At 34.6% G+C, this 19,328-nt stretch overlaps 1 protein-coding gene across 1 annotated transcript in view; it reads left to right on the top strand.

Moving 5' to 3' along the window:
• PARD3 (par-3 family cell polarity regulator) overlaps window positions 1–19,328 on the top strand; it is a 550,937-nt gene that overhangs the window by 235,014 nt on the left and 296,595 nt on the right. The gene's annotated exons all lie outside the window — the stretch shown is intronic.

Genomic DNA, 19,328 nt, shown 5'->3' with positions numbered 1-19,328 from the left:
GCATGGCAAGTGTAGTTAATAATACTGTGTAGTATATTTGAAAGTTGCCAAGAGAGTACATCCTAAAAGTTCTCATAAGAAAAAGATTGTAAGTATGTGTTATGATGGATGTTAACTAGACTTATTGTGGTGAGCATTTCAGAATATATACAAATACTGAATCATTATGTTGTACTCCTGAAACTAATATAATGCTATATGTCAACTGTATCTCAACTAAAAAAATAGGATGGATACTAGGTTTTCAGATATTATTCATAGAAACTGATAATATAGAGAACTAATAATAGTTCATTTTAAACTTTAGGGTCATTTTGAAAAGAAAAATTGTGTTTTGTATTTTAAAATTACAGATTGAAGAATAACAAAATTCATGTCCAGTGTTAACATTATTCTAACGTTGTATATATTTTTGAGACCTATATTTTTGGGTCCTCATTTGAGATAACAGGCCAAATGGTAGGAGTTAATACTAGATTAAATGTTATGAATACACATTTTAAATTACCTGGTGTAATGCATATCTTCTTTCTCTGAATGTGTGCTTGTGATATGTCTTGACTCAGTTCCGCAAGAATTATTATACCCATGCAGTGTACAATATGTTACTAACTGTGCTACACAATGACCATCTCCTGGTCAAAGAAAAGATACATGTTCTTTGTCAGATATGTGGCCATGATGCTGTATAGCAAATAAAAATAACAGGGGCACATATGCAGATGCAAACATATAGTTGAGGTTCACTGAGTTCCGGACTCATGATCACGAGCCATTTGATCATCTATTTCATTCTCTTAATGTTCGTACACTCTTGTTTTGACCATCTGCTTGCACACATGAACTGGTTGTTAAAACTTCGAGTGCTATTGATCCGAGTACATCATTTAATAAAATGCGTAGGAGTAAGAGTTCTTCACTCTAGTGTATTCATTTAGTTAAGCCCTTTTTATTAAACTTATTTTATTCATTTTCAAAGAAAATGAAAGAGTAGTTGTCTTTTTATAAATAGATACTCACCTTCACTAGGAACTATGGGACTGCAAATCAAGATATTGATTTTTTTTTGGCTATAGTTTAACAAATATAAAATTACTTGTCATATCAAGTGTTTGCAATGATGTGGCCTGGTAGATGACTCATGTACTACAGATGGAAATGAGGCCTTTCTGAAAGTGAATTTGGCAGTATCTGTCTTTGATTTCAGAATTTTGCTAATGGGAATATTACCCAAAGAAATGTTTGCACATTAAGTGCTAATTGTTACAGTAGTAAAATACTGGAAACAAGCTATCGTTGTCCATTAATGGAGGAGTGGCTATATTAATTATTTTATATTTGTACTATGGAATACTCTACAGCCATTGAAACAATTGATAAAAATATCTGTATAGATACTGGAAGATTTTTGAGACATACTGTTAAGTGAAAATAACAAGTTTCACAGAATATGTATGTTTCATTTCATGTAAAGATTATATGTATATAAAAAGTGAGTTAAAGGGATTTTTTTCCCCAAATTGCATGCAATGGTTAATTCTTTTTTTTTTTTTTTTAATTTTTTTTTCAACGTTTATTTATTTTTGGGACAGAGAGAGACAGAGCATGAACAGGGGAGGGGCAGAGAGAGAGGGAGACACAGAATCGGAAACAGGCTCCAGGCTCTGAGCCATCAGCCCAGAGCCCGACGCGGGGCTCGAACTCGCGGACCGCGAGATCGTGACCTGGCTGAAGTCGGACGCTTAACTGACTGCGCCACCCAGGCGCCCCACAATGGTTAATTCTAAAGAGGTGACTTGGAATAAAATTGTAAGGGTGAAGTGGGATTTTCATATTTTATTCTGTGTACTTTAGCACTAGTTTAATCATTTATGAGAAGACTTAATGATGGGGAAACACTGCCATTTTTTAAAAAAATTGCTAAAGAGACACATATACCCCAAAACTAAGGTGGGTTTATTTCCTTTGCGTTAAATAATGTTTCTTTGCATTACCTCTATCCCATTCTTCCCTCAACATCCAACATCTTCTTTAAATTTATTTGATTTAAAATTAGTGTATTAATTTAAAATTATATTTTACATTTAAGACTAATCAATTTATTTTTATATTTTATATTTATTTTTATAAATGCATAGTGTCTTTATTAAAAAGTTTAATGCACTCTTGGGACAAGCTTGGAATCACTTGCCTTCAGAAAACAGAACATGAGCAGAAAAACATCTTTGTGTCAAGTGCGATGATTTAAAGGTAGTTACTCCATGAAGAGTAGAAAATCAAAGATTTCTAAAACAGATTAAAGTAGTGTTCTAAGGAACGGTAATGAAGGATATTTAAATTCACCTTTAATTTATTTGCTCCCACATATAATAGAAAAAATTAAGTATAGTAGAACAACAGTTACTTCACGTTCCCATTGGGAATGCAGGTAATGTCTGAAGTAAATATATAATAAATATATAAACATATAATAAGCACCATCCATGCCACTTTACTGTCTTGAAGAGTTTCATGATAAAACTCTAAAAAATTTACTTATTAAATCTCAAAGTTCATCATTCAGCAGTCTGGCAGGTAGAATTACACTTTTTTTTTTTTAATAGAAACAGTACATCCAAATATTTGAAAATGTACAATTATGAAATTGATTTACTTTTATAGACTTAATTAAGAAAAACTTCAATAAGTTTCTTTTACTAAACAAAAGTTATATATTATTTTACATTTGATTTTAGGCTTGCCTTGCTACTTTTCACATACTCTGAAATCCAAACCTTATCCCTTCTAGGTTGGATATTGGTCATTTCTCCATATGGAGACTTTTATAAAATCACTTTGTAGTCTTAATTCAAGGGTATTTTAGTTCTACTATATTGAAAAATACCTGTGGAATCTCCAGTCCTGAATTTCTAGTCTTCTGCAATTTTAATGTAATACTCTCCTTTGTTTTTTTGTGAACATCAGAAAAGCTAAACAAAATAAATGCTGTTGGTAATTGAAAACTAGTAAGACATACATATGCTTCTATCAGTTCCTTACAAAAATTTCTCCCAATTCAAAATAAAGTTAGATAACTGGATTCTGTTTTCTATTTGAAAATAATTCATTATGTTCAAGTTGACTTTAAGAATATCTATGGCAACTTAATCTCAGTAGTTCAAAAATAAAACATATATGAGAGAGAAGACAAATGTTAGTAATTAGTGAATTTAGATGAAAGGTACATTGTGTTGAATATGTTTATTCAGTTTTTTGTAGGCTTGAAAAATTTCAAAATAATGTTTTGTTTTTTAAGAAAAGAAAATTGTATGTAATGCAGGTTCTTTACATTTTCTTTAATACTGCTAAGTGAATTTATTCTTACCCAAATGTGGTCATTTCAGTTCATGAGGTAAAAAATATTTCACAGTCCCAAAATATGATCTCTACTTAAGAAATATAAGGTCACAGAACTCGGGTGCTGTTTCATCGCTAGCTACTTCCATTTGTTTATATTCTCACCTTCTGCATCCTGTCTCCAGAAAATGGATGTTGATGTTAATATCTGCCGGGTCTGGCCATGGTTTCAAACTCATGTTGTCATAGGTTGCTTTTGTTAGTAGTCCAGTATATTCCAGGAGAACCAAGCTTCAAGTTTAGAACACTGGAGTCCAGGACTGAGTTAGGTGTGAGCACAGAGATGCCTGAGGAAAACCTGACTGTGGATTCATGCTTAATGAATTTCTGAGTTTGCTCACTGGAAGAACTGCTCATTTGTGCCAACTGCCTTCTGACCTGGCTCATTTTGACCAGGAAGCCCTGACTGATCATTATTCATGATGTTCTGTGCAGCCTCTTTCCCAGCCCACCTTACAAATGTGCAAGGAGTCTGGGAGTGGGACTACTCTCCTGGACCCCTTCCAGTGGTGCACATCTGATTGTGACATGACAAGAGCTGGGTGATTGCGGGTTCTCTGCTCCTTCCCTCCCTGTGAGATCTTCACCAGGCAAACTCCATTTCATGTTTACACCTTGTGATGCTGGTAATGGGTGTGTTTGTATTCTTTACAGATAACCTGTCCTGCCCTCAGGATGCTCTCCTTTTGACTATGGTAGATTTATTTTATTTTATTTTATTTTATTTTATTTTATTTTATTTTATTTTGTTTTGTTTTGTTTTATTTTGTTTTGTTTTGTTTTGTTTTATTATTTTTTTATTTTTTAAATGTTTATTCATTTTGAGAGAGAGAGAGAGCGAGAGCAGGGGAGGGACAGAGAGAGAGAGAATTCCAAACAGGTTCCACACTGTCAGTGCAAAGCCTGATGTGGGGCTTAACCTCACAAATTACAAGATCATGACCTGAGCCAGTATCAGGATTTGGATGCTCAACCTACTGAGCCACCCAGGTGCCCTGACTGTGGTAGATTTATTTGTACACACTTGTTTCTGTGAATTGACAGCTGTTTGACAAAAGGTGGGTTACTTAACCAGTTTGAGCTGGAATTCTCTAGTTGTAGAACAGAAACAGCACATATATATATAGTCCCTGGCACATTCATGAAGATATTTAATGTTACCACTCTTGATACATGTTTTCTCTCTTTCTACTCCTGTTTATCCTCTGAGGTAGTTTTTCAGTATTTAACTAAAATATCCATAAGATAAAATCAAATGTTTTGTTCAGAATGTATGCTCTTAACAGGTGTAATTATTAAACACTAAAAAGAAATGTTATGCTCGAGGGCCTTGCATTTAGGTGAGTGCCTTGTTGAGGGAGATAGTTGGGGTGAAGTGCAGCCTGTGCTCTACACCCCAGCGTCATGAACCGCCCAAGGGGGCCCCTCTCTCAGGTCTCATCGAGGTGCTGCAAAAGTGACCAGATGCCCTACAGTGTCTAATCCCCTCATCACTGGCTTTTTATGTAAGTCATGTTTGATTTTAGATAAGAATGATCCTTTGCTATTAGAGTGGTTTATTGTTGCTATAAATTCATTGGTTGATAGTAATTCATTTGTTGGTTGGTTCATATAAGATTTAAACATCTGATATATGAATATCCCTGTTAGGATCTAAAACAAAATTAAGCAGTAATCTGGCCAAGTATGATTAAGTCAAAAGGAGTGTTGATACTTTATATTACTAATTTTCTTTACTAATCTCCTAAGAACTCTCCTTTCTTTCTAGTAGTACTCAAGACTACTTTAGTAATCACTTCCAGAGCTGGCTCCTACCTAATGGTGGGGATGTCTTCCCAGCTCTGTTCAATGACACTATGTTAGTAGCTTGAAATCTGCTAGTGGGGTGGGGTATTTGTATCACAGGTGTTGGCAAAGACTACAAACTAGGTCTTTTGTTTTCAAGCCACTTGTTAGACATTTATCAGTGCACTCCTGGTTCTATCACATTTTCACACCAATTGCTGGAAGTTTGTGGTTATCCCTCCAAAATACTGCTTTGGTAGTCTGTCATTGCGTTGATTTTTTTCTGTAACCTGAGTAGTCAAATTTCTGATTATCCCATGTGGATGTTCACATGTGTGGGTCTTTTGCCAGGATGCCCACCCCTCTCTCCATGAGTTCCTGGAAGATTTGTAGAAGGATATTGGGGTAGGTCTTGTCAGGTTACAATTTCCCATTGCTTTCTTAGTGGCTTGCTTTGAGAGATATCTCAGGATTTTGCCTGAGGATGTGATTTAAAACTGGTTTAAATTTTTCCATCCTATCAGAGACACAAGACAGGGCTGAGTGTTCTTTGGGGGTGTTTTATTAAAGGTGTCATAGAATTTTAAGTGCATTGAGAAGACACCTGCACCATAGCAAGACCCTCATTAGGCTTGTGGAGTACAATATATGTGCTCCTATTTTAAAAATATAATTTGTATCTTGATGGCATTTCTTTAAACTGTCAGAAAAATGTCTGGAAGTGCACGTGTCTTTGACCTAGTCAAATATGTTTGATTCAACAACTTTGACCTTGGCAGCGTTATTACTAATGCCACAATTTTTCTCATAGTTTAATGATTCTTTTAAGAAGATGGAATTGTATTACTACTGACTTCCTACCCTAAAGAATATTTATGAATCCCCCAAACTCCATGCAATTCCATTTTTACAAAGAGTTCTCATATGTAAAAGTGATTTCCACAATGATAGAGAACAGAGACAAAGTGGTGTGGCCAAATGAGGAGTGAGTTTCACATTTTATGCCCAAGAGTTGACCAGAGCCTGAGAAATGGAACCTGCTGATACAGACATCTGAATCAGGCAAGTGGGGATTACAGAGAGAAAGAAGAATCAGGGTGAGAGAGCTTTGAGACTTATTTTAGCAATTGCCTAATGACAGATTCAGGGTTTTGAATGGGAAATAGTATTTGGTATTCAGAAGATTTCTGGAATAAGGGGAAAAAAGGTAGCTCTGACCCTTGAAAAGCTAATCTGAATAACAAAGGCTGAGCTGACTTTACAGAAAAAGTGTGAAAGTTTTCTGAATGTACTTCCCTCTCCTTTTCTTTATCTAAAGATACTGCACAGTGTTCACAGGCATAAACAGGCCTACCATCTAGAGTCATGGTATTAAATGGATAGGTGTTGTGGCTTTTTAAAAACATACTTATTGTCTAATGTTTTAAAATTCATTGTGGTCTGTTATTAGTTACAAAGTCAATTTTCTACTAATAATCTCTTTTCAAGAGGGAAAGTTCCTATTCCTAGTAGTCTGAACAACCTGGTCTATTACTTGGAAAACAAATAATCCTCTTTAATGCTCTTTTACTAGAAATTTCAGAAGTAAATATTTCAAGAGTAAAACAGTTTCTATCCCTGAGTATGACCTAAATAAATATTTCAAACCTTTTATTTTTGTAACTGAAAGTAACTAGTATCTGTTGTATTTTATATTTTTATTTGTCCTAAATATCATTTATTCAATCATTTTATGCTAAAAATTGTGATGAGTTTCTTTTTTCTGAAAGCATATCTTTCTGGTAAATATTGATAAGACCGTCTTTCATACAAAATGAGCTGAAGTTTTTTAGGCCATTTGCAAATCATGAATTCCGGATTTAATTATATCCCAAGGGAACAACCTGAGGAAACCAAAAGTACTGACATAATTGGATCAAATTGTGTAATCAAAAGCAAATGATATGGTTATTAAATCTAATGAAATGATCTCTGAGCATTTAATTCATTTCTCTGATTCACGAAATTTTAGTAATGAGTGTGTTGAAATGGACATTCTAGGCAGTCACAGCTTCTAAATCGTTCTTTCCTCTAGACCATTTTAGGTTGGAAATATTTCTAAAGGTTGTACCTTAGAGCAGAGAGTGGTATTTGTGGGGACATGGGTGAAAGGAAAGGTGATAGGAAGTGAGGAAAGGGTCCTTATTAAAGGCAGAAGGAAAACAAAGGAGAAAATTGCTCTTATAAAGTACTGTTCCTTTTTATCAGCACCTTCATTTTATACAAAGTGAGCATGCTCCATACATTGGTAATCTATATGACATTTAAAGGAGTAATATTACTAGTCTGTAAAGGTTTTGTTAAAATTCATAGAAAGCACAAGGTCCTGATAAATAAATGAATAGAAAACCTACAAAGAGCATATGTAGCACCACAAACGTGGTGAAATATTCAGTCTCACTAGTAATCTTAAATTCAAACTAGAATGACAACCAGGCTTCTTGTTGATTGGATTACCTAAGGGGTGGCTGTGTGAATGTGTGTGTGTATGTATGCACGCGCGCGCGTGCGTGTGTGCACGTGTATTAGGGTAGCCAGTCAAGAACCGAGAAGGCTCTAAAATTTTATCCTCTAAACTAACTAGTTAGCCTGCCACAGTTTCATGGATGCTGATGGAGGACATGAGACTCCAGGGTCAGAGATGAAAGATTTCTTTACTCTCAGTACAGCCAGCAGCACAGGCATCAGCATATTTGGTTCAGTCCCCAAACCCATGGAAGTGTCATCAGTGGCCCAGATATGAGGCCTGCAGGCTCTGTGGGTTGTTATAGGAGAGGTTATGTTACCTCCCTTGGGAGGGAGATACTGTGTTCTCAGGACATGCAAATATGCAAGAATCTGGTGGACAACTGTCTTCTAGTACAGACAAAAAAAGTTGTGAAATGTATAGTTTAATATGAGGCTGGTAAAAATATCAGTTGGTTTGGTCCTTTCAGAAAATAATTTAGCACTAAGCTTTTTAAAATGATCATGTCATTTGAAGCATTCTGTTTTAGACTCCTTTCAAAAAACATAATCCTAAATATTAAAATCTAGGGGCTCCTGGGTGGCTCAGGTAGTTGAGCTACTGATTTCGGCTCAGGTCATGATCTTGTCATTTGTGAGTTCGAGTCCCGCATTGGGCTCTGTGCCAACAGTTTGGAGCCTGGAGCCTGCTTCGAATTCTGTGTCTCCCTCTCTTTCTCTGCTCCTTCTCCACACATGCTCTGTCTCTCTCTGTCTCTGTCTCTCAAAAATGAATAAACATAAAAATTTAAATCTATAATTACCAGAGTTGAAAAGTATACTATGATAAGTGAATTGATGAAATATTAAATCATTTAAAAATGTGTTCTGTACAATTTGAAATAAAATACATCAATTAAAACATATGTTTTACTTGATTATGTAAACAAAACCTATATGGTTTCAAAAAACTGGAAGGAAATACCAAATGTAAGGTGGAAAAGAGAGACCTCCTCTTGTATCAATACATTGTGTTCTTGGAGAGCATGCCATACTTTGATGATTTTAACCAAACTTTTGTATAAGATAGATGACAGACTTATTTTTTTTTTTTTAAATTTTTTTTTTTCAACGTTTATTTATTTTTGGGACAGAGAGAGACAGAGCATGAACGGGGGAGGGGCAGAGAGAGAGGGAGACACAGAATCGGAAACAGGCTCCAGGCTCTGAGCCATCAGCCCAGAGCCTGACGCGGGGCTCGAACTCACGGACCGCGAGATCGTGACCTGGCTGAAGTCGGACGCTTAACCGACTGCGCCACCCAGGCGCCCCCAGACTTATTTTTAAAACCAAAAGATATTTTATAAATCAACATTTAGCTTTACTTATGTAGAAGGAGGTTGCAAACACCTACATAGCGGGACAGTATTCCAAGTATTTTACATTAATTAACTCCTATGATTCTTATAGAAACTCAATGGACAGTATTACTTTTGCCAATCTATAAATGAGTAATCTGAGATATAAAGAAGGTACATTTGTCAGAATCATGCAGAATCCATGTTTTTAACCACTTGTCTAAGGTGCCATACCAATTATAATATGTGTTTCATACTTTAAATTAGTGTATTTGTTTAATATCTTAATTTTTGTTTGGCATTTGTATCACATTCTGGGTATTAGAGACAGTGCAACAGTGGATACCTAATTAGTGTTGTTATTGTAAATCTCTAATATTATAAACTTTTGAACCATTATTTAAAATTGAGCATTCAAACTAATCATCACTATGTACCTGTATCAAACATATAATTGATTTCATTTTGTTTACAAGAATACAATTGCTTGATCCCTAGGAAATCTACCAACAATTTTTTGTTTCATTGAATTCAACTAGAAAATTGGGTTAAAATATTTTTTTAAAGCTACTTCCTTTATTGAAGCCATTTATTGGTTTCAAGTAAGTTAATGACTACATTTCATTTGAGAAATTATAATATTGCATTGGAAAGTAATAAACCAGTACACATTCTGATACATGTTTACGTGAGTGGATTTGTTATAGGACCCATGTGTTACTCTTTACTTGCTTATTAACAACTTAAAATAATGAGGTGTAGAACTTTGGGGACTACTGTATGTTTTCTTAATAAGCCCTTCAAAATTAATAATGGTGAAATATGTACTTATCACCTAGAAAAGCAGGGTAGTATATATATATATATATATATATATATACACTGTATATATATATATACAGTGTATATATATATACAGTGTATATATATATATAGTAGTGTATATATATATATATATATAGCAGGGTATATATATATAAAGCAGGGTAAAATATATATATGTAATATGTATATATATATCTATCTTTGTCCCTATTGAAAACCCTTTTAAGTACTTGTGGACCACAGAGCCCAGTGATGAACTTGTTTTGATGTGTCTCTTCTTCACTCTTACCTCCATTCTTTTTTTGATTCTGATTTATTGAAATTTCTTCTCATTATCTCACTTATTTTATACAGCATCTTAATAAGTCTTTTTCTCATCTTAATCTCTTCTGCCGTTTGGAATACTACACCCAAACATTGATTTAAAAAAATCTCTCTGCTTGATTTCTAAGACTGATTAAATATAATATATATAAATACCAATGAGTAATCCCATCGTTGTACTGCCCTATGTTGTCCTATTTTCTTTTTTGGCACTTGATTCTTTGCAAAGTCACTTTCAGAGAAATTCTAATACAGTGATATTATGTAATAAAAATTAATGTATAAAAGTACTGTAAGGTTAAAAAAATAGTAAAAATAGCCTTTCATTATTTTAAGAAGATTTTATGCTTGTGGTAAAAATACTTAATGCTATAAAGACACAATTAAAATCATTTATACTCTTGCCACCTAAATATAACCACTGATAACAATTCCTGATGTTCATTATTTCTATGTTTCTCCTAAAATGGACCCCCCCAATTTTAATAGTAATTGTCACTCTGTATGAAAGTTCATTTATTATATGTTCAGATTTTAATATTTGTTTTGCCACATAAATTTTATTATATTTTTTGTTCTCACAGATCCTGGCCCTGACACTAACTAGTTAGTTGGCTAGGATCACATGCATTACTTAAGAGTTTTAGGTCACTCTTCCTTGAGTAAAATATATTGAAAAACCTTGACAAAACTCAAGAATCACAGATCTCATTTTCAAAATCTTAGCTCACCCACTGCAGGGAAATCTGAAATCTATTCTAGGCCTAATTTCCTCGTAATGAAAATTCCTACCTTGGTGTGAAGATTAAATGAAAGAGTGTATATGCGGATTGTATTGTGTTTTAGATGTTTAGTAAAATTCATTCTTTTTTCTCTAATAATGTTATTTTTATATGTAAGGTGCTTTGCATGTAGTGATTTCTGTGAGCCCATCGCAGTTTCTGAGACAGACCAAGTTATTTCCTTTATTCAGATTAGGAAAGCAGGGCTTGGTGACATCAATAAGGACATGGCAGAGGCAGGTCTCCTTCCCAGGTCAGTGGTTCACTGTAGCTCTGCATGTGCTGGGTGTGTCCAGTATATCTCTAGATGTGCTCTCATGTACAGTGTTTAGTGAATCTTATTAGCAAATAGTTTGCATGTCAGCAACACAGGTCTGTTATCCAAACTGCACTGTGTACATGTCATTGGGGACTTACTATGTGGGCATGTTGCTTGCTTATGTTTGGAAAAAAGTTTTTGTACATAATTTGTAAAAATCCCTTATATTTTATTTATTGAAATATGCTTAAAGGCAATGTTGAGGATTAAACTGAGGTTGTACTGAAGACTAAAGAAGTAGATTCTTTACTAATGGGCACATCATAGGTCCTCGATATGTATTAGCAATTATCATTTTTATTTTTTATTATACATTATAAAATGTATTTTTTGCCTCTTCAAGAAGTGATTTGCACTCATCACTAGCAAAAGTTTATTTTAAAATTATTTCAGTTCCTATCTTAATCAGATATTAATTTGGAAATCATTTTTAAGCCAAAGAGAAAATTTTTTGAATGAAAATAGTTATATTTTTAAAAAAATATGGTATTTTCATAGCCAATGAGTAAGATAAGTCTCTTTTATTTACCCAGGTATTACTTACTTCCAAAATAAAACATTTTATTTTATTTTTTTAAAGTTTATTTATGTATTTTGAGAGGAGTGGGCAGAGAGAGAGGGAGTGAGGGAGAGAATCCCAAGCTCTGACAGTGCAGAGCCTGATGCAGGGCTTGAACTCATGAACTGTGAGATCATGAGCTGAGCTGAAACCAAGAGTTGGATGCTTAACCAACTGAGCCACCCAGGCACCTCCAAAATAAAACATTTAAAAAAGTCACCTCAATAAGGACTAGAATGTTATTGTTAGAAAGGCAAGATGGTCAGATTACAAAGTCCTTATGTTTCAACAATTCATAAATTAGGGTATTTTTTCAGGAATGTTCAAAAGAAAACAAATTGTGTTATTCTGGTAAGCAGGCTCCATTTGAAATCAGATTGATTAGGCTGATTAAAATCTTATCATGTAATGGGCTGCTTGGCCATTAGTGTGTGGTGGGGGAACTATAAATAGTGCGGTGGCTTCCGTATTGCTGAAGTGGTGACATATACTTGAGTGGTCATCTGTTTGGGATAAACATGGATAGGAGTGAGTCAGGTGATGCTAAGTGGGATTAGTTATTGAATTCAGTGATGCTTAGGAGTAATATATAAGGGCTTCCTTATCATGGGGGCACAGGAAAAAAGGAAGAATAAAGTGAAGGAAGAGATTCCATTATGTGATTGGATATTGGACCAGATGTCTTCCAATACGATTCCTCCATGCCCTGAAATTCTAACAATCTACAGGAAGCAGACTTCCATTTTGGAACTTCATTTTGAGATTCCACTTTGCATGTAACAGGTGCAGAGATACATACTTTTTGTTGTTGTCTGTGGTGAGATAGCTTTCATAAATCAGCACCATCTGTTCTTCTTTTACAGACTCTTCTCTTGCCTTGGGTTGTGTGGAGTCATGTTGTGTATGTTCCAAGACAGGAAATGTTTCATTTCTGTGGTAAATGAAAATTTCATGGGCTGTGTTAAATACTATGTTTGCCATTCCATTTGATCAGTATTAACTTGAGATGAGAATGTTTGGAATCCTCTTGAGGGGATGAAGCTCACATTTAATATTTAACATCACAGGTACTGAGTAATTCCTAATACAGCCCACGGTTATTTGGTGTTGAGCTCTGGGTTCTGTGGAGTACAGTTTATGTTATAATGAACTGTATTACATTTAAAAGTAGAACGGTTATTAATGTCCCTCTAAGTACAAGAAAAATACTTTTATTTTAAAAGGTCTTATTATCTAGCATTGTCTATTCTTAAAGGATTTGAATTAGCTTTTTTCATAAATGTTTTTACTCAAGTGGAATATAATGATCATGAAGTAAAATTATATTACCCATTTCCTGATTTTATTTGTTTAGGAGGTTGCCATAGCTTTATCATTTTCAGTTGAGAAGTCCCCCTCCCCCAGATGTTTTCAATTGTTTTCCACATGTGATGGGAAATTACTTTTCCCTGGTGATTTGACCAATTAATCAAGTGTGGCAACATTAACACAAAAGCCTTCTGGAATTGTATTTGCGATACTTAGGGGACATGGAAAGAGATTCTCCTTGGAATTATTTTTTGCCAAATGTGATCCCCCAAAAAAGTGTTTTAATTCATGCTGTGAACATCCAAGTAAATATTTTTTGGGTGCTGTAGCTCATTAGTAGTTAACATGACTCTCATTAAGTTTGGAAAGTCTTAGAGACACTCGAAGAAGTGTGAAAAAGACTGTTTAGTTGAGCATTTTTGTAGCAATATAATTGAGCCCATTAAATTATTTTACTGTTAAGAATAATAAAAACACTTGAAAAATATTGTAAATTTGTTTAACAAGATAACATCAGAATTTCATTTCCTTTTGTGCTTCATAAATATAAAGATCAAAGATAGGGGTGCAGGAAATTTAAGGAGGCAAAATAACTTTAGTTCTTTTAATAAGATGTTTTAAAAATGATACCTTATTTTTTAAAATTGTAGGCATATGTATTCAAAATCTTTAATTCCTTGGAACTTAGACTTTAAATATAGACATAGGTGATTGGTTTCTAGATAAAGTTTTATCATGTTACTGTAAAGAAGAAAGTGTACTTTTCATTTCCTTGCTTTATAAGCAAACCAGTTACAAAATTTCTGCTCTTACTTTATGTGGTGGTCAATGGATGCACCATTCAATATTTAAGTGTTCCAATTACAAATCCTTTACTTCTTTGCAATGATATCTACTTGAGTTTTTGGAGAAAATACACACACACACACACACACACACACACACACATATATTAAATCTGTGACTATGGAGAAGATATTTAATACTCAAGAAGGAAGAAATACAACTAGGTAATATTTGAAATTAAAAAGATCATTAGTTTAGCCAAATTTAGTATTCTTAAACACATAGTTCATGGGAGTGCTTGTGATTTCAGAGTGTGTCGTCCATTGGTTGTATTGAGGCTTTTTCAAGTGAGGCTTGGCCTTTATATCATTCATAGTATGGAAGAGAGTAAGATAATTAATTTTTCCTAGAAGCAGGGAACAAATAAATTCATATGTCTTTATCCCTCACTTGCCTAATACACATTTCAAACCTGGGCTAAAACTCTTTCTCCTCAGCCAAGCTTATCAAGTATTCATTTTCTCTTACTCTATTCTCTCCTTTGACTAGAGCTCCTCCATCTTTTAAAAAAATTGCTTAGTCAATACAATATGGTAGGTAAAAGGTTAACAAAATCTTTCCCTTCTTCTGCATGAGAATTTAAACTTTAGGGGTTTGGGGGCTATTTTTTTCTGAAAACCTGATAAAGGCTTCCATCAACTATCTTTTTATGGTAAAAGTGACCTCTGATTAGTAAATTGCACATGGACTCAAAAAACTATAAATATGTGACAAGCCGCTCTGCGCATGGTGTTGTTTTGAGGTACCAGCTTTTGTGAGGCATGAGGCTTTTAAGTCAGGGTGATGCTTGCCATCCTCTGATGTGTGTCCTTTCCTGCACCTGAGCTGTGGACCGGGGACCCACAAGAATAGCCCCTGGATAGCCGTGCGGTCTGCTGCTCCCAAAGATGAAAGCAGAATGCTGCCTTGCTGGAACGTTGGGTTTCCTGCCTTAGGTCCTTTGGGCATTTCAAATATGTAGTCAGAATAAAAATATATAAACAATACTGGAAGGTTTCTAATGAAAAGAGTACTCTCTATTCTGCTCCTCCTGATTTTCCCAGTCTGTCTCCTCAGAGGGACTATTTCATGCAGATATTTTTTTCAGGTATTTACTCCCATATTTCTAAATAAAATATTTATGTTGCCTTTTCCTGGTTACCAGTTATTAACATCTGTTGACTTGTCACTGTGGAAGATGGTTTTTCCTTTTATGCCACTTTTACTTTCCATGTCCCCATTTTCTCCCTATCATCTAAGTTAAAGTAATAGCCAGCCTCACGTTATATAGTAACTTGTGGCTCACTGCATAAGTAAGTAGGTACTCTGATGAAATATTCTTTCCTACACATTTTCCTTTGTTGTTCCTGGAGTCCACTGCTTTGACCTTTTCAAAATTTATTTTATCTGTATATTTCTGAAAAATTCCCCCCACATTCTCCATCAGGTCTGTCAAAATATTCTCCAAATGTTCAAAAACATCAGACCAATTATTAATTTATTTTTTTCATGCAGATTGACTTTCCAGACTTCTCTATCCTTTTGCTCTAATCACAATTGGCTTCTGCTTCTCTGGGCTGTCTTTTCACCTTATGCTGGGGCTTTCCTTGAGTTCTGTCCACTGCTTTATTGAATTTCTTGGATTTTTCTGGTGCACATCCAAAAATAGCTTCCTATGCAAGGGTCCATCGGAAGTAAAGACTTTGCATTTGTTTCAAATTTCATTCTTGATTTTTCTTTAGTTGTTTGGTTGAACACAGAATTCACTGAAAAATTTTTTTCTTTTAGTGTGAAAGGTGTGACTTTATTATAGAGTAGAATTTCACGTTACTTTATAAAGGCATTGTTGGGGTGTCTCGGTGGGTCAGTTGGTTTAAACGTCTGACACTTGATCTCAGCTCAGGTCATGATCTTATGGTTCCTGATATTGAGCCCCAGTACAGAGCCTGCTTGTGTGTCTCTCCCTCTCTCTCTCCACTCCTCCCTCGCTCACTCTCTCTTTAAAAATAAATAAACATGAGAAAAATTTGTAAAAGAAGGCATTATTATCATAGAGCATCTGTTAATGATATTTCTACTTTTGGTTTGCTAGCAATCGTACAAATGCTACCATTTGGCAATGCTTAAATTGTGTTGTCCATTGTTCTCCTCCATTTTTGAATATCTTGAGAGCAGAGAGAGGCCTTTGTCCGGGATTTTCCCTTTAAGGATGTCTATACCACAGACGGCCTTGGTAGATAGGTATAGTGTCCTCTTCCAGAGCAATGGGCAGACATGATTACTGCCTGTGTAAGGTATTTGGGTCCCCTAAGCTCAGGTTCCTTCTGTGTGTGCCAGTGTTCCCCGGTTCTCTTCTCATCACTTTGTGAGAATTTCAACTGGAGAAACCAGTGCATAGAAGGATGATACTCTGACTACTGCTGTAATGAACTGCCCTCTGTCTCTGACCCAGGGGTCTCATTTTTTCTGCTAGCATCCATGAAGCTATGCAGGCTAAGTTAGGATCTTTCAAGTGGGGCAAAACCATAGACTCTTCACAGTTCTTGACGTCTAGTTTTTTTTCTCTGCAAATTTCCTCAACCTAACCCATAATGCTTTCCTCCTCATGACATTTATTTGATTGTGTACTGCATTTAGTTGTTTATATTTTCCATATGTTTTCTCATTTCAAAGACCTTTTATAATGAAGGTACTTTGTATATAGCAAAGCACAACAAATGTCAGGTTTTATGAACGTTTCTAAAATGTGGATGATACATTTTCTATTTGAGTAGGTAGTATGTTTAATATTAACTTGTATTGTAAGGTATAAGGTATGAATAGATGAATATATACTCTTAAATTATAGTTGTGTAACACTGCCTTGAATCATTTATTTGAGGTATGTTTTATGTCATTTATTATTTATTTCTCTTTTCAATAACAGCTAACATTTATTGGGCAATTACTATGTGTTAGGCACCATGTTATGGCTATTTTATGGATTCTCTTATCCCTCTCAATAGTCCTAAGAAGAAGATGTTTTTATTGTTTCTGTTTTACAGAAGAAGACATAGAAATACAAAAGGGGTATGTGAATTGCCTAAGGATATAAAATTGGCAAATGAGTACTCACACCCAAATCTGTTTGATTCTTGAACCCTGGCTCTTAACCGCTACATTCTACTATAAAATGGAGAGAAGGGAAAGGATAAGAAATATATTTTCTCACCTGGAAATTTTTTAACATTGTGTAGTTTGAATTATTATTTTAAGCCTTTAATATTGATTTGGGATAAATAATAGTTTCATTTTCTATGTGTAATGGAATTCAGTAAATAACTCATGCTAAAAGCAACTATGTTCAATCACAGCTTTTTAGAAGTACAAAACAACAAAATAAAGCAATACAGGAACTGATATTTACACATCCCGAAGCTGGGAAATTTTAAGTTGTGGTTCCCACAGCAATAGCAGCTCAGCCTCAGGGCAGTGAGTGTTGTGATCTAAACTGAACACCATATGCAGCTGCATGAAATAATATTCTACATGCTCGTGGGGGCCCGATAATGGCCACTGTGGGAACAATGAATGTGTAAATTATCAGCTACTGTTTTATCACTGTAGTTCGGGGCATTTCATTTATGTGGCTGTTTCATAGTACAACCTAGGTGTTTCACTGGTTATACATTATGGTGGCATTTCATAGTGTGTAAATTATTAATGGATCCTGAAACAAAATGTTTTTAACTTGAAAGATTATTTTTATGTTTTCCATCTAATTTATAAACACTTTATTCTCCTCCCTATCCTCATTGCCAATGGAAAAGCATACTTGTAGGAGTTCTTGTTTACATGTGAAGTGTGGTTTGTAGGCAGGTTCAAGATGCTGGTTAACCTTTGTAATGTATTGTGTGCTTGTGCTTAAGAGATGACTAAGAAGTGTGTATTAGAGCCTCTTAAAACATAGGATCATCAATCTTCAACTACTTTGGTTTCATGCAGTGCACCACCACTGAGGACACATGGAACCTGTCCACAACTTACAGAAAAATTTGGTGCATCCAGCTTCTTATTTTGGCAGATTCTCAGAGGAAATGTCAATTGGGTATTACCAACTGCTCTGCGTTGCCTTAATAGTGCTTGAAGAATTTAACATATTGTTTAACAGTGTGTGGAACCTAGGGCCTTGGCTTATCATTTTGTCGATTGGTGTCTTTGTTGATGGCATTTAAATTTCTATGAGTCTCTCAAGTACACGGTTGAAAATATAAAATTTATCTTTAATGGTGGACTCCTATATAGGTGGTTTAATAAATTCACATAGAAAATCACTGTTATCAAATTTATATGTAGAAGAAAGGATAGACTAACAAATTACATGTATATATAAATTATATGTATAAACTTCCAAGAAACGGATTAAATACATTTTATTATTTTGTGTTTTGAAACTTAATACCCCAGAGATTTCTAGGGATGATTTTGTTTTTATTAGCAAAATATTTAAGGTATCTACTGGATACCAGGCACTGTGGATCCAAGGTAAAGCACACTAAGCCTCTTAGTGACTATGATTAGAGATTCCAAGTCTTACTAATTTGATTAATAAGACCACTGATATCAGTCAGGCATGTTTACCATTATTCAAATGATCCTGAAAAGCCAACTCTACTGTTAGTGAACTCTTTAATTGAAAGACAATGGCCAAGGTTATAAAGTAAGCATATCCATGAGTGGCAGTTCATTTATTTTTATGAGCCATCACATTTATTCCATGTTCGTGTTTTGTAGTATTGCATACTTACCCAATTTCTACAACATGTGGGACCATAACTTTTACATAATATTTCATTTTAAAAGGAAGAACAAAAGTGGTGGTTGATTATATTTTGCTGTTTGTACCTTTTTCTAGGCTTAGTACTTCATAACAGAAGTACATAATCAGACATTTGGCCTAGGGCAAGTTTATGTGAAATTTCAGAGGATGAAGGATTTGAGTCTAGGGTTGTACATACTGCATGCTCATTTTGACAAATCTGGTTTAGTAGGAACTGGGGACCTTTGAAGCGTTTGGTAGTTGTTAAGGTTTTTAATGGTCTCAACTGTTTGGATTAGTAAAAATGTTAAACGTATTACCTATATCCTATACATTTATTTATTAATATAACATTGTAGTAATGTATAATTACTTCCAAAAACATACACCAAAAAGTGAAATAAAAATGTTAAGAAAGTTCACATAAGTAGAAGTTCTTTTCTTATTATAGTTGTGTCTTGCCCACTTCCTGGGGTATGCTAACTCAGGAAACTTACTTTAAAATACAGCTTTTCATATACATCTACCCATCTTATCATTAAAGGTCATCCTCTCTGGAGGAAGG

Source organism: Lynx rufus, unplaced genomic scaffold (assembly GCF_022079265.1).
Source record: "Lynx rufus isolate CCGP_SWC_20201006 ecotype Redwood Valley unplaced genomic scaffold, mLynRuf1.p SCAF_7, whole genome shotgun sequence".
NCBI lineage: Eukaryota > Metazoa > Chordata > Mammalia > Carnivora > Felidae > Lynx > Lynx rufus.
Note: the sequence above shows the minus strand (reverse complement) of the source record. Positions and strands in the feature narration are given on the sequence as shown.